The sequence below is a fragment of the Elaeis guineensis genome, chromosome 11 (assembly GCF_000442705.2).
Source record: "Elaeis guineensis isolate ETL-2024a chromosome 11, EG11, whole genome shotgun sequence".
In the NCBI taxonomy this organism is placed as follows: domain Eukaryota; kingdom Viridiplantae; phylum Streptophyta; class Magnoliopsida; order Arecales; family Arecaceae; genus Elaeis; species Elaeis guineensis.
Window position 1 is genome coordinate 98,321,803 of NC_026003.2, and position 17,788 is coordinate 98,339,590.

Consider the following 17,788-nt stretch of genomic DNA (forward strand, 5'->3'; position numbering starts at 1 on the left):
CGCATTGTGCACACGTGCAAGTCGATGCATTACAAAGTGGCTCAATGCAATTCCATGTGTCCATTGATATCTATTTCTTAGATCTGATTTTAAAGGTTGATTTAATTCCAAAAATGACTTCGTCTTTCTCACCATTGAGGTTGTTGATTCTCCCTGGGTTAACAGTGAGAACAGCTTTTCAGTTAGAACTACCCAAAAAAAAAAAAAAAAAATCCTTTCTTTGGTAGTGAGAACAGCTTTTCAGGTTAAAAAGTGGTTTTTCTCCAAATTGGGAAACTGTTCAGCTCCCAAAACCTTTTTTTTTTCTTGATGTAACTAAAATCATGGTGAAATGTCTGTCATACCTAGAACATTATCATAAAAAAGAGGATAGATAAGATTGAAAGGATGAATCTTCGTCCTTTGTTTGGTTTAAAAAATTTTAGAAAAGATGGATAAAAAGAAGGGAATGTTTATCTATTCTAATTTACATCCTAAAATGGGAGGATGCAAGAAAAGATGGGTTGAACATTTGGTGGGCGAGTTTTTATATTAACAAACTTATCCATTGTTATTTTTTGATAAAATTATAATTTTTTTTTATTTTTTCATTCACTTTATATATATATATATATATATATATATATATATTTATTCTATCTATATTATTAATCTCATACTATCACATTTTATTACTAATTACCTTAATTTTAGTACATAATTTCAGTATTTATAAATAAATAATTAGAATTATTTTTTATTTTTATTTTTATTTACTATTTTTGGCTAACTATTTGTATAAAATAAATAATTATTTAAATTAAATTATAAATTAATAGTTATTTATATAATTAATGTATATAAATAAATTAATTCATATAAAATTATTAATTAAATTAAATTAAATATTTATTTATATTTTATATAATTATAAATTATAAAGCTTATAAGTTTATATATTGTCCTCATTCTTTAATATAAATAAGTATTACAAATTGATAATAATAATATTTTTTATCAAAGAATAATTTAGTAGAAATGTCATATAAATATCATCCATTCTTTTATTCTTCTTATATCAAATAGAGAAAGAAATTATTTCTATTAAGTCTTTCATATTTCACCATACATAAAAGGATGGATAGAAGATTCATCCATTCTCTCTTGTCCATCCTTCTTCATCTATTTATTCTTCTTTCAATTTATGCTTCATAGTAAACCGACAGCAAAAAATTATGAGGTGCTACATCCTTCCTCGACACCTCTCTCATCTTAAACAGAACTATCTATTATAAATTTTATTAATGGCTAAAAGAATGAGGTTGGTTGATATCATGACATATTAGATAGTATAGGTATCATATAAGCAGGTTCTAAAATGTTTTCATCATACAACTAAATTCTTCAATACACTCGTTACTAAAATTGACAAATGCTCAACTTTGAACGATGCACTCCTCTAATTTTCTCCTTTTAGAATAAAGATTGAAATATATAAGGCATATCATTGAACATGAGAATACATAGAGTAGTAGGAAGATGGACAGTCTAGAGTCTCATGCATGAACAGCCACACAAGAATTAGATTTAATGCTTACATAAATCAAAGTGTAGGAGATCTGACCATCAAATTAAATCCAAAGTCTCTATTATGTTCTTGTTACGTAAGGTCCACAAATTAGTATGAAATGCCCAGTTTTCCCAAACAATATGGAAAAAATCAATCATATCTTTATCTCGTGCCTGATGATGCTTCTTGGTCCGACAAGTCTCGAAGACAATCTTAACTGCATGCGGCACTAAAATCCAATGCGCCATTCGTCGTTACCTGCAGACCATTAGAAACCAACAACTTTGGCTCATATGCCCAGAGACATCTGCAATCTGCTGAAACTGGTATATGTAGATGGATCATAACATCAGAATCTTTCTCAAAACAAATTGCTCGGTCATATGTACCAAAAAAAATGTGGTGGTCTTCAATTTCAAGTACCAATATGTAAACTAGTGGCTCCTTTTGGGACACTGATCCCATCCAAATTGTACAAGAACGCGGTGCATGACAAAAGAAAGTAGCTAGAATTCCTATCCTTCCGGTAATTCTTTGCAGCCTTCACCGGCTTCTCCCAAGGCTCTGGGCTCTGTTGAATACCGTCGCATGCGGACGAACCGGCGCCTTTTATTTTTTTGCCACCTCGTCGAAGCGACGGCGGCCGACAGCGGGGCCTAACTTAATGCCGTTATTTTGGCTACAACCGGTCAAACGACAGCGGCCGGCACCAGGGCGCGATTTAAGCGCTTCCACGTGGTCAACATCTGGGGTGGGATGATGGCGAACCGCGACGCAAGGGCTCCAAACTCGACAACCCTCTTCCGTGGAATCTCCGGCGTCCAAAGACACGCGTCGCCACATGGGAACGCCCACGTCAGTATTTTTAATGGCAAGACGGAGCCGTCAGTTTGTGGTGGAACACCGACGGTAATTTGCCGAGAGAGAGCACATCTACGAATGGCAATGGATCACTTGTTCCAAATTAAATATATTATTATTTATATTTGATCTGTATTTATTTTAATTATTTTTTTAAAATTTATATATTATATCTCAAATTTTAATTAAATTAGATAAAATCTATTTTATTCAAATCAAACCAGATATTCCGATGGATCTATTAAAATTATTATCTCTGAGCACAGTTTCTCCATGGGGATTAACCTAAAAGATGAAAACTTACGTATGAATAAAACCTATATATCAATGGGTGATTGTGATTGATAGTGTCGTAACAGAGTATATAATTTTTCACTGGTGACGGAGTAAAAAGAAGTCTGCAATATATAACAACTATGTTTATTGTCTTGAAATTGATTACAGAATTGGGAAACAATTAATGAATTAAACATTTTAGACTTAGCTTAACTGAACTAACGATCGTATCAGCCAATTGAAACAGACAATGTTCCAACGGACTGTTTGAAGGATTCTTCATGTAATACAAAAAGGTAAACAAGATGCCGCCTTCTTCCAGGGCATGGAATGGTTCATAGTTAGAGGTCTATAAGCAGCTCATGATAGAGCTCTCATAGAAGGACAGTTTATCTCTATGGAAATAATTTTAGTATTCAGCTCCAAGTCAGTCTAGTCAAAGAATGGTTTTATACGTTTATCATTTGCATGACTTAATAATTGCATTTATGCACTTCTATTATTGCTTCCTTCTATTACAATAAAAACGAACTGAGGTTAATTTAATAAAAACATGAGTCTGTATGAAGGTCGTGAAAGCGACGATGGAACAGGTTTTTCAAATTAAAAGATTAGAAGATGGATTACCAACTGGATTTTGGTCTACTGATTGGCATTACTGGATTATGCTCTTGTTGATATTACCAGATAAAGAAAGTGGGGTAACTTTATGACTTCAAAAGAAAAGCAACATTTGTTGTGACAAACAAACAAACAAAAAAAAAAAAAATCACTTTTGAATTTGTTGGACCTTGATGCACTTACCTTCACCTAAATGTATGCACCTATCTTAATAAATGCATATTGTCAATGGATTCAAGTATAAAACAATATTGTGTATAACTAGACACATTTTCAGTAAATAGTCAGTGCAGCTGAGATATAATGATCCCCAAAAAAAAAAAAATCTAAATTGAGCTGTTTTTTGCCAAAAAATATTGTTTTTCATTGCATATCCAATATTAAGTTGACCTTTACCACTTCATTGACTTGAGAATTTTCTATAACATTTCTTTGATCATGTTCCCTCTTTTCCCCTTATACCTTGAGATATCTCAACTTCATGCTCTCCCACGCGATTGCTTTGATACTTTCCGAGCTGCTTCACAATACACTCATTGGCAGCATGGTAATTATAATCACTTTTTATCACAAATAAATCCAGTCAATTGTTCTAGTTCAATCATTGAGCTTCAGAACTGATACTGAGAACAATATCAGTTTTAGTTAATAATTCTTTGGGTACTTTTCCCAACGGTCCCTTGGGAAGTACTCTAACTTGATCTCACTTCCATGCAATGCAACAACACCTGGTTTTAGCTAAGCATCCTTTAGCAGTCGCACTGCAGCAGCACATGTGCCAGCCTTGATGTTTCAAGATGCACAAAATCTAATATATTGGCAAAATCTGGTGATGCAATATATTGCCAACTTACCAAAATTATTGCATTAATATGTGTGTGTTAGCAAGCATTGCTGCCTCCTATTGGACTTTCTTCACATTCTTTCCAGTAAATGTCCCATTGGAATGGAAAGAAACTGCAATGGAATCCATTAAGAACTCTTGATTGCAACTAGTTCCATCGCATGGTCTGGCAAATGGCATGTTTGATGCATGACAATTGAAGATCCTCCTCTAGTTTAAATCCCCTTTATTTCAATATATTAGTTTGACAGAAGGCGTAAACATGAAAATTAGAAAATTTTGTTTTATCTGGGAACTATAAATTTTTTTTTTGTGGACTCTGAGATTTTATAGACTTTAACATTAAAATTTTATAAAAATTTTGATATTTTATTTTTATGTGGATTCTTATTAGGATTTTAGATTGTCTATATAAATTTATTGCTATATTAATTGAGACATTATTTGTATTACTGAGATTTGAGAATATAAAATATTGAATTGCTCTTTTTACCTATCTTTCTTTTCTTCCTCATTTTCCTTTTTTTTTTTTTTTTTTTTTTCTCTCTTCTTTTTTTATCATGCATAATAATTCTCAAACAATTCATGAGTTCAATTATTCATCCACCATTGCCCATACAGAGTGAATGATTGAACAATATAAATAACATATCACCTACGTCAATCACCTACTATTAAATTGATGGTTAGTTGAAAACTGAACCTCACAAATATTACACTAAAAACGACTTCAACATGTAGTCCATCCTGCCCCCTGGCCATAACCCGATGGACTTAACTATGCACCAAAGACATCCCAACAATCTCGTGCAGGAGAGAGGGGACGCGATAATTGGTATGGTGCACGATCATGCTGGTGCAAACAGTGCAGTAAGGTATAAAATCATGGTATAATTTCTATCACCATAAAATACTATCCTATGACTCGGACATAAATCATATGGGGTGGGCACTATAGACCATCATACATGACAAGTCTATTTTCTTGCCTCATTTCTTTTTTCTCATATCTCAAAGAGAAAATTAGAAGTCAAATAGAAATAAAATTTTTTTTTTACTAATGAAATCCATTAATTTCATAACTAAAAAAAAAAAAAAAAAAAAGAAAATAAAGTTACACATCCAAGAGAGACCCTTCATGAGGAAAGAATGTCTATATCCTCTTTTTTCTTATTAATTTTTTCTATCCATCCTCTTCCTCATCAAGCCATTTGTTCCATCCGTAAGGTTTTCCTTCCGAGTCTCTTTCTCCTATCCAAATTTCACGTATCATCTCTTCTATCTATGAGATCTTCTTCGAGCCTCTTACTAATACATACTATAAATGATATATATTAAATGACTTATTTGTGAGTACTATATTTTACAAACTGTATATCAATTTATCTAAAGGTATGTATTGGGACGTCGGATGAATGTTTTGTCATTTGTGTATCAACCATTTATATATTGTATATTGATGAATACTAAATTCTGTAAACTATATATCAATTTACCTGTATATGTTATTGGGCCGCTGCTGGGAGTAAATCAGAAAAACTTATAATGTGTATCAATAAGATATGTAGTATGTGTCATTTGATCATGTACTGTGTATTGGTGAGCACTATACTATAGAAACTATATATTACACTTTATCTAGAGGTGTATATTCGGATGTTAGATGAATATGTTGCTAGATATGTATCAACTAGCCATATATAATGTATTGGTGAACATCATATTCGAAATATTATATATCGATTTAGTTGTAAATATGTATTTGATCGTTGTTGGATCTGTATCAAGAAAGTTTATAGTATATATTAGTAAGCCATATAGTATATATCATTTAATCATGTACTGTGTATCAGTGAAATTTATAATATATATCATTAAGAAACTCGAGGAAAATCTCACAGATATAAAAGTTGGTGCATGAAATCTGAAAGATGAGAAAAAGACTCAAAACGAAGACTTTATAGATGAAAAAAATAGCTTAATGAGAAAGAGGATGAATAAAAAAGCTTGATGAGGAAGAATGAGGATGTAGACGGTCTTTATTCATAAAGGGTCTCATTTGGATGTGTAATTTTATTTTTTTTTTATTTATATATTTTTTCAGCTATGAAATTAAAGAACTTCATTAGCAGGAGAAGTCCAATCCTTATTTCACTCCGATCTTTGTACGCAGCCTACTTGTAAAATAGAAATTGGAATGCGAATGTGTGGAGATTGTCAAGCACGTGATGTTTATTTTCGAGGGGAGAGTTTTCAGATGCGTGCCCATAAAATTCTTCAACATTTTCTTTTTCCTTTGATAAACGACAAAGGAGGAGGATGTGGCAGAGAAAAAGACAAAGGAAGATGGGGACCTCCACTCGGCCAATGCTTTCCACACTTATTCCTCCTTCCTTCTGTTACCTTCTCCTCTCCTCCTCCAATCCTCCCCTCCCCTTCTCTCGCTAGACCTATAAAAGGACCCCTCCTCCGCTCCCCTCCTCCTTTATATTTCATTCCTCTCTATTCTTATTCCAAGCCTATAAATCCCGAATAAAGCTATTCTTATTCCCCGGCGAATCTATATGTCGACAGAGGCGCCAAGGAGGGCGAGCGGTAAGTTGTGCCGGCAGAGGAGCCGGCTCCAGATGCACGCACCGAGCTCGATCCAGGTGGAGCCCGCGCCGGCGAACGTCGCGGAGTGGAAGGTGGCGATCCCGCTCCTCTCGCCGCTGGACATCTCGACGATCCCCCGGATCAGGGACCGGACTGAGGCCGAGGCGGCGCCGCCCCCAGAGGAGGTCCGGTCACCTAACGGTGAGAAGAAGGACGCGGAGGAAGGGACCCGCCGGTGGATGGCGTGGCAGCATCCGGCGGCACCGTTCTACTACGAGCCGGTACCCGGAAACGAGCCGGCCTTCGTCGTGCCGCACTGCACGTGACTGGACTCACGGGTATCGTAACGTGGCATCTAATCATTAATCGTTTTGTGCAGTTCGAACTTCTCTTTTTAACTCCACACACACCCCACCCTCCCCACTCTCTTGATTTTTATTTTGGAGGTTAGGTTTTCGCGAAATTAAGTTTGTAATTAGTTAATGCTATCGTTGAGATGGATTATTTCTTTTTTAATGTCGTCGTTAATGCAACGATGAGGGAGAATTGCTGATGAGAGGCACGTGGTTCATAGGCGAAGATAAGAAAATCCAGCTTGTCCCGAGATTAATGGATTTTTTTTTTTTTTTTTTGCCAGCATTTGATGGTCACTTCCTGGGACATATTAGTGCACCATACCGGTCAATTTGTCTCTTTTCTCTGGCCAATCGCTCGAGATGAGCCTACGATAGATGGAAATCGCAGAAAGAAGATAAGATGATTAGTATGATATACGCTCATATGGTGCATTCGATATGGGGTATTATTTATCTACTCCTCCAGCATGCCTGTGATACATCCACTTGGAAGGAACCAACCGGTGGAGTAATTAGCTAGAAAAACTGTCAATTTCAAGTATTTTGATTTGCATTTGCCGATCCAAATCTTTACATATTGATAAATTTAGATTACTATCCATCGTGATGCTAGCATCCCAATGACGGCCCTCCACATGTCCAGTTGAGAGGTGCTAGAACAACCAACAAGCGACTACCATGTGAACTCCCGTGACCACGCCGAAGAAATTCCAAAGCCTTCCATTCGCTAGGCGATAAATTCCCAACTCCGCTCTTTACCATGTAATTCTAACGAACTTAGGTTGCGTTTGGTAGCCGACAATCTATCCAGATTGCTGACAATTAAAATGGATTCATTAGATTACTGTGTTTAGTATGTTTTTGGATGACAATTTAGATTGTCTTGACAATCTAGATTACCTTAGATGGCAATCCAGATTACCACTTGTTTGATAATGTTGCAAAATAATTTTTGAATAAAATTATTGTTAAAAAAAAAATTACACAAAATCTATCCCTCCACCCCCTCCCCCGATGGTTCTCACTCTCCCCTTATTATATATAATAAGATGATATAATATATTATAATATAATATGCTATTATTATATTATTATTATATTTTTATAGTAACTATATTATATTACAATAATATAGCATATAATAATATATTATAATATATATTATATAAATCCTATTATATATAACAATAAATTATATTATATTATATTGTTATATTATATAATATTATTATATTACTATATATTATTATATTATTATTATAATATATTACAATAATATATGTCATATTATATTAATATAACATAGTATATAATATAATATTATTATATATAACAAAATAGTATATTATATTATCTTATAATAATTTATTATTATATTATCATATAATATTATGTATTATATTAATATATTGTAATATATATTATATAAATATTATTCTATATAACAATATATTAATTATATTGTTATATTATTATATTATAATATATTATAATAATATCTTTTATTAATATATCATAATATATCATATAATATTATTATATATAATAATATAGTATAATATATTACCTTATTATAATTTTAAAATAATATAATATAATATAATTATCATAATTTAATATTATAATATACTATATTAAAATATATTATATTATATTAATTATATAAATATTATTAATATTACATTACTATATATTATAATATATTATAATAATATATGTTATATTATATTAATATCTTATATTAATATAATATAGTATATAATATAATATTATTATAATAATAATATAGTATATTATATTATATTATAATAATTTATTATTATATTATCATATAATATTACATATTATATAAATATATTCTAATATATATTACATAAATATTATTCTATATAACAATATATTAATTATATTATTATAAGATTATATTATAATATATTATAATATATTAATATATTAATATTATAATATATTATAATAAATATTTTATTAATATAACATAATAAATAATATAATATTATTATATAATAATATAGTATAATATATTATATTACCATATTATTAAAATAATATAATATATATATTATAATGTTTATTATAATATCATAATATAATATACTATATTAAAATATATTATATTATATTATAATAATTATAAAAATATCATTATATATAATAATCTAATATAATATATTATTATTATTATTATTATTATTATTATTATTATTATTATTATAAGGTTAATGGGGTATATTAGAAATTTGATTTATATTATTGGTAATCTAATTGTCATACCAAACATGTCAATTAAGATTTTCAATAATTTTACTATAATATTACTTACATATACCAAACACAATAATCAACATTACTGACAATTTAATGGTAGCATTCAATCTTGAAGACAATCTAGATTACCTTCCAAGATTGCTTGGTGATGCATCAAATGCAATCTTAGGATGTGCAAGCTGTTATTCCCTACAATTTAGGTGCACCCTTATGGCCCTTAGGAGAAAGAAATGGTGTGCACTCTCTAGAAGACAGGCTCTCACCTTCATCTATAAATTTTAAATTATTAAGAAAAATATCTTGAAATTCGATCCACAGGGAGCCCACAGGTGAAACCATAGCGTGAAGAAAGCCCAGGAAGAGAAACCCCATTGAGAAAGGCTCGCAGGAGGCTTGGTGTGCGGCAGGCTATGGCGCAGCATGCGGGCTCGGCCCAGGCATGCGTAGGGCGTGTGGCCCAGGCTAGTGTTGGAGTTTTATGGTTTCATGCATGTATGTTTTACAAAAGGAGTATGCAGTAGAATTTTAAAATTTTTCAGATTAAATCTAATTTAATTTAAATATGCATAAGATCATATCTTCAAACCATAACCAGAATCATCAATATGAGATAAGATTCAGATACAGAAATCAAATAGAGAAAAATAAATATAAAACATACCTGGACATTGATCAATCTTCAACGTGAACAGATGATCATGGATATCCTTCGAAGGTCCCTTATAGCCGCATAAGTATCCGGCCTCTACGGGTATCCACACGAGATTCTGATCTGATCAGAAGTCTTTTGATCTCATCGGGATACTAGCTCCCTTGCAGAGATCGCATATTGATGTTTAAAATTTTCTTTTCTCCTAAGACATTCTTAGAGAACAAGAAGATGTAGGAGGATTTTGATCTCTACACTAGAGATTATGAGAAGAACCCTTTCTTTTCTTTTCTTCTTAAAATTCATACACCAAAACTCTACAATAGAGATGTAATAACTTTGTCTAACTTTTGGACAAAGAGAGGAGGAGACATTCATGTCTAAATATGGACAAGAGGGAGAGATAAAGATGTCTAAACAACCAACCCTTGGTTTTGCAAGAAAGAAGAGATAGTTGTAACAAACCTCACACCTTGTACCAAGATGCCGTCCCCTCTCTCCTTATTTTTCTTCATGCCTTCTTCTCTGATTTTGGGCATCAAAACCTGATGCTAATCCCCACTTCAACATCCTAAGAGGTGGGGAATTTATAGGCATAACATGAGTTAGAGTTTGGTTAGGAAATAGAGTCCAAGAATTCATGAACTCTTGCAATTTTTGGATGCCGCCCATACCCAGATTTTACACGATAATTCAAGAGAGAAAATCCTTCTTTCTTACACATTAAAGGAAGGGAGAAATCATGTTAAAACCTGGTTGGTAGGTCGCGCACAAAAAAATAGTTGGCGTGAGGCTTATATGGCGCATGGATAGGGAAGAGTTTCGTGATCATGGAACTCTTGTTTAATGGCTATTTTAAATCCAATTAAAATATCAATTAGTCCTAATCATATTAGGACCATATTAGACTCAAATAAATAGAAATTCAAATCTGATTTGGAGCCCAATTAATTTAGATTGGATGTCTCCTAATTGGAGGAGAAGTCCTAGTCCTGTTGGATTCTTTCTTGGTGCTGAATTTTAATCCTAATCAAATTAGGATTTGGTACATCATGAAATGAAGATTTCTAGTCCAATTAAGAATACATGCATCCTAGTCTAATTAAAAATTGGATCAAATCCAAATCCTAATTCAACTGGGACTAATCATCCAATCTTTTTGGGGTTATCCTATAACCCCATAGGGTTGATCAAATCAAATCCAAAATGAGTCAAATTAAATCCAATCAAATTGGACTTGATACAAGTCCCAATGCTCAATCAAATTGAGTCAATTAGCAATCCTATTGTTAATTAATCCTCCTATAACTCACTAACTCTTTAGCGAGTTATATAATACAATATTTACATTAGATCAATTATCAATCAAATTGATAATCAAATCCTTTTTACGATTTCATAATCGTAATTCAACAATCTGACCAGTCAAAAGCCCCTTTTGTGTGTGACCTCATAGGTTCTATTATGTATGATAGTGAAATATATTGTGATCTCTATCACAATATCATTGAAACACTTTTCAATGGATTGCAATAATTCCAACTCTGTCCATCAAGAATCATTGATCATCAAGATGATCCTTGTGAGTTTCACAATCCACCAGTGACACCTAGCAGTATGTAGTGGCAATCCAGCAGAATAAAATATGAACCTCTAGGTGCAGTTAGTATATGATACAATCTCTCTATCGTGAGTCTCGACCAGATGGTAGGTTATGGATGAATCGTCAAATCTCAACATCGATCATATGATAGATTCAATCAGCTCGAGTCCATATATGACTTTATGAAAACTCTTTTCCATCAATCACAATGCTATGGCCATAGACTTAAGGACTCAGCCTCTTAAATTTTATAGACTACTCTTTTCTGCTAGGATTGATAGATCCCATTTGATGCACACCCCATTCCTACAGTGGACCAACTATCACCGACATCCACTACAAGGGCTCCTTGAGACCCATGTTGATGTGTCAGTCAAACTCCAGTAGCTTTCTGAGATTTCTATGCTGAACTCTTTCAGCATCCAGTCTCTGTACTTTATCTGTAAAAAACAAGCATCTAGTTGCATCTATCTCTATAGATTTTTAAGATGCCTGCTTTATGTCTTTCATGGAGAAATCTATATTCAATCATATTTTAATCGATGTCAGTTTTGGACACTCCTACTGTCTTTTTTGAAATTCATAATTTCTCATATCTGATTAAACAATTTGATCATATCATCAAAATGACTTGTTCCAACTCCAAGATTATTATAGACTTTGTGATCTCCTATCATAAGAAGTGAAATCCATAAGTTATTCTATATAAAAATCTTCAAAAGATCTCTTCTCAAGAAAGCTATTTCACATCCTTCCTTAGAGTCGATGTCTCACATCGCCTCATTGTAGGCTTTGGGATCATCTCTATGCTCCCCATCTCTCATTAGAAAATAACTTTTTCTACATCCTCTGTTAAGCATACCCAAGTACCTTTCGAGAGGATAGAAGATCCTACCAAGTGTACGAGGTGGAAAAGAATATACGTCTATTGGCTCATGATGAATAGGTTCTTAAGGTCCCAAGGCTCATTGCTTTTCAGAGATACTCTCTTTGAGCTTAACTTTCCTCCCACTACTTTATCTTGGTTAAACAATTTTCCAAGAAGATAGCATGTCGGGTCACAATAATATTGCAATCTTTTCAGAAAGTAATATCCCAAACTCTTTTAGGATGAGCTTTATAGATCTATTCTCTAATATATCTATCTGCTGTCTTAGATACAGACTGGACATCCTTGAATATCAAAATAATCAAGATTCAGTTCTCACCATATGCCATATCTCATACGATGTGGTAAGAACAAGTTTAGAGAGAATCTAATTTCATAGAAATAAAGTATGTCCCTAAAGAAACATAAATCAGTGAAGTCCATTATGAACCAGACCATATCTCATATAGTCCCTTAACTCTTCTTATCTCGTTGAGTTGAGATATACTAAGAGCAGTCCAATATGAAATTATGCATTTTATGAGATAACCGATAAATTTTTTTTATTGGTATTACATCTTCGATCTGATCGAAGTATCTTTAAAATTTTTTGATTTGCTTCTCTTCTCATATCTGAATTCTTTGAACTTTTCAAAAATTTAGATTTTGTATCTCATATACAAAGTAAGACAGCTCCTTGTTAGCACATTACATGGCTACACACATCAAATATGTACTAGATAAGTATCTCAGTGGTCCTTTATCTCTTGTCCTAAAGAGTAGCTTGATCATATTTCCTCAAAGAGATGATACACAAACTAGATTTGACTCAACAGTCAATGAGCCCAAGCTCATATTTCTTTAGTTTGTTAATCATTTCTTCTCCAATACGATCTAGCTTAAAGGTCCACATATACTTTAAGCTTATCTAATTTTGGATCTCTCAGATCTAATGGCATTCACTGATTGCTCAATTAAGTTTACATATGCATCACCATGCAAATGATAGAGACTGTCTCTTAGAACTTAATCCAAACGATGATCACAAAGGACAGATACCCATGGCTGCAGTAGCAACTGTTGCCTTATATCGAATTCAAGGGTTAGTTCCTCTGCCCTCTACCTTCCCATCGACTCTACACTAGAGTCTATAACTCAACTGGAAGAAAAAAAAATTGTAAGGATAACATTGACAATTTTGACATACTTACTCTAAGTGCATCTTTATTTTTTAGGCTCTCCAGGTATTTATCTCTAAACTTTTCAAGGTTTCTTTGTTAGCAACATATTGACCAATTTAGATAAGATGCCTTAATGGTTTTTATATGGTAATTTACCATAAACTATCCATATAAACTAATCAGGGATCGCAGGATCAAATCCACAAGCAATTCCTTGTGTATGATCATATCGAGCCTTTTGAGCTCCTTAATGTCCTTATCATTATCAAATAACGATCATTAACTGACTGCTCATCACGCATCACATATGCTGTATGACTCTGATGATCTCACAATACTTGTAAATGAATCAACATGTCGTAGGCAGTGAACATGTGCTCATGCATAGCACTTATCTTAATTATCATTGTCCATCCACTCATCAAGTATAGCTCATTGATTATGGGTTAGATGATTGTTAACATTAGAATAATCTGATAGAGAACATAGCTTAATTTTTTAAAATTAAGAATAATTTTTAGATTTGTGAGCCAGTCTATGTACTCAGTTTCAGTTAATCGGTTGATATCTAGGACTCAAGCTAGAGGTTGGAAGCTGACACAATGAATAGCAGAGAGCAAAGATTCTAATTGGATGTTTGTACTTATTTTTATTTGTACTAAAAATTTTTAAATGCAAAAAGAGACTCCAACTATTTTATCAGATCTTCCACACTCTTCGGGTGGAGAAATAAAATTCTGATGTGACAATTAGATTTCTAGTGAGTGCTGCAGTCCCACTGATGCTGTGCATCTCACCTAACAGTTATTGGTAACACGAATAAATACCGATGTATGGATAACTTTTTGCTCAGATGCTTCTCTAAGCATATTACAGCCACTTGATCTCTAAGTCATGTGGGCTCACCTAATAGTTATTGCCCACACTTCTTAATTAAGTCTGATCCACCATTCACAAGCAGGTACAAAATCATCATTAGATCCCTCACCTAACAGTTATTGGGTCCAACCCCATCTTTACCCCACAGCAACTCTTTGCTAATAGAGTGATTGCGTGTTCTCGATGTAACTGAACCACTATAACCAGTCGAGAACAATCAACGCCGGTAGCACGTCCGCATATTTACAACGGTGGAAGACCTTAGACTTAATATTTTGTGGAGAGATTTGGATTTAGATCTCATCTAATCAGTCATCACATGATTGATGTAATTGGCATGGGCTAAATCAAACCACCAAGCAACCATATTTGAGACTGAATCTTCAAATTGGCCAGGTAAGTGGAGATTGATGGGGGTTCCCTCCATTGCTTTTCTTAGATACCAATAAATTGATCAGGTAACGAACGAAATCAATTAAATAACCACCTTTCAATCACTTGCCTTAGACACCAGTTGGATAATTGATCCGAATAGGTTAGCTTAGGTGAATCAGACTCGAACCACAGAGCCGAATTAGGTCCTTAGATTAATTGATTCTACATATGGATGTCAATCGATTCGATCAACAATAATTGTATGATCTAAGGTTCTATTGATCTCACCCTAATCAATACTTGACTCGAGATTAACTGCTAAATTGATTTAGATCCAATATGATCAAATCAGAAACCCTTTTTATGTAATCCAATTACATGACCTAATTTGATTTACCTATAATCAATCCCTCATGCACAATCACTAATTTCAGATCTTAAATCAAATTTTCAGATCTAAATTTTTTGCATGAAGAGTATATTTTTATTTTGAAATAATTTTAGATTATGCATACAAATATGTATCATATACATAAACTAGTTCAGATCATTGAAATAATTTCAGCCCTAAACAAACTTTCATATATCATATATATAAATCAAAATAGATCTCGAAATTCTTTTCAGATCTAAATAACAAAATATATATCACATATATGCTTTAAAAATCAGATCTAAATGTTCAATCTAATTGAAAATTTTAACATCGTTCTAGGACAACCATATAGTATAACAAATTATGTCAAGGCAACCTTATGTCAGAACGATATCAAAATCTTTCAGATCTGAAATTTTTCTCTACAGATTTTAAATCTAAATCTAAATCTTATGCATATGATATGACTCTGATACCACTATTGAAGTTTTATGGTTTGATGCATGCATGTTTTACAAAAAGAATACGCAGCGAAATTTTAAAATTTTTTGTATTAAATCTAATTTAATCTAAGCATGCATAAGATCATATCTTCAAACCATAATCAGAATCATCATATGTGAGATAAAATTCAGATACAGAAATCAAATAGAAAAAAATAAATATAAAACATACCTGAATATAGTCAATCTTTAATGCGAATAGATGATCAAGGATGTCCTTCGAAGGTTCCTTGTAGCCGCACAAGCATCCGACCTCTATGGGTATCCACACGAGACTCTGATCTGGTCAGAAGCCTTTTGATCTCACCAGAGTGCTAGCTCCCTTGCAGAGATCGCATCTTGGTTGAATTTTTTTTTTCTCCTAAGATACTCTTAGAGAACAAGAAGATATAAGAGGATCTTGATCTCTACACTAGAGATCATGAGAAGAATCCTTTCTTCTCTTTTCTTCCTAAAATCCATACACCAAGTCTCTACAATAGAGATGTAATAATTTTATCCAACTTTTAGATAAAAGGAGGAGGAGGCATTCATGTCTAAACATGGATAAAAGAGAGAGATAGAGATGTCTAAACAACCAACCCTTGGTTGTTGCAAGAAAGAAGAGATAGTTGTAACAAACCTCACACCTTGCACCAAGATGCCATCCCCTCTCTCCTTATTTTTCTCCATGCCTTCTTCTCTAATTTTGGGCATCAAAACCTGTTGCTAATCCCCACTTCAACATCCCAAGAGGTGGTGAATTTATAGGCATAAGATGAGTTAGAGTTTGGTTAGAAAATAGAGTCCAAGAATTCATGGACTCTTGCAATTTTTGGATGCCGCCCATACCCAGATTTTACACGATAATTCAAGGGAGAAAATTCTTCTTTCTTACACGTTAAAGGAAGGGAAAAATTACGTTAAAAGCTGGTTGGTAGGTGGTGCACAAAATAGTTGGCGTGAGGCTTATATGGCGCATGGATAGGGAAGAGTTTCAAGATCATGGAACTCTTGTTTAATGGCTGTTTTAAACCCAATTCAAATACCAATTAGTCCTAATCATTTTAGGACCATATTAGACTCAAATAAATAGGAGTCCAAATCTGATTTGGAGCCTTATTAATTTAGATTGGATGTCTCCTAATTGGAGGAGTTCTAGTCCTGTTGGATTCTTTCTTGGTGCTGAATTTTAATCCTAATCCAATTAAGATTTGGTGCACCATGAAATAAAGATTTTCAGTCCAATTAAGAATACATACATCCTAGTCTAATTAAAAATTAGATCAAATTCAAATCCTAATTCAACTGGGATGAATCATCCAATCTTTTTAGGATTATCTTATAACCCCATAGGGTTGATCAAATCAAATCCAAAATGAGTCAAATTAAATTCAATCAAATTGGACTTGATACAAGTCCCAATGCTCAATCAAATTGAACCAATTAGTAATTTTATTATTAATTAATCCTCCTATAACTCACTAACTCTTTAGCGAGTTACATAATACAATATTTGCATTAGATCAGTTATCAATCAAATTGATAATCAAATCTTTTTTACGATTCATAATCGTAATTCAACCATCTGATCAGTCAAAAGCCTCTTTTGTGTGTGACCCCATAGGTTCTATTCTGTCTGATAGTGAGATATATTATGATCTCTATCACAATATCATTGAAACACTTTTTAATGAATTGAAACAGTTTCACCTCTGCCCACCAAGGATCATTAATCATCAAGATGATCCTTATGAGTCTCACAATCCACTAGTGACATCTAACAGTATGTAGTGGCAATCCAGCAGAATAAAATATGAATTTTTAGGTACGATTAGCACATGATACATCTCTCTATCACGAGTCCCGACCAGATGGCAGGTCATGAATGAATCGTCAAACCTTAACATCAGTTATATGATAGATTCAATCAGCTCGAGTCCATATGTGACTCTATGAAAACTCTTTTCCATCAATTACAATGCTA

General features: G+C 32.9%; 1 long non-coding RNA gene across 2 annotated transcripts; it reads right to left on the reverse strand.

The window, feature by feature from the left end:
* Positions 1-1,372: 1,372 nt before the first annotated feature.
* On the reverse strand, positions 1,373-16,996 carry LOC140852595 (uncharacterized). 2 transcript variants are annotated; one of them, XR_012135479.1, is made up of 3 exons: positions 15,995-16,971; positions 10,050-10,608; positions 1,373-2,482 (listed from the first exon to the last, which is right to left on the reverse strand). It is a non-coding gene; the product is annotated as an uncharacterized lncRNA (long non-coding RNA). The 2 variants fall into 2 exon arrangements; XR_012135478.1 differs by lacking the exon at positions 10,050-10,608 and having other exon boundaries at positions 1,374-2,502; positions 15,995-16,295; positions 16,445-16,996.
* Between the last annotated feature and the right edge of the window lie 792 nt (positions 16,997-17,788).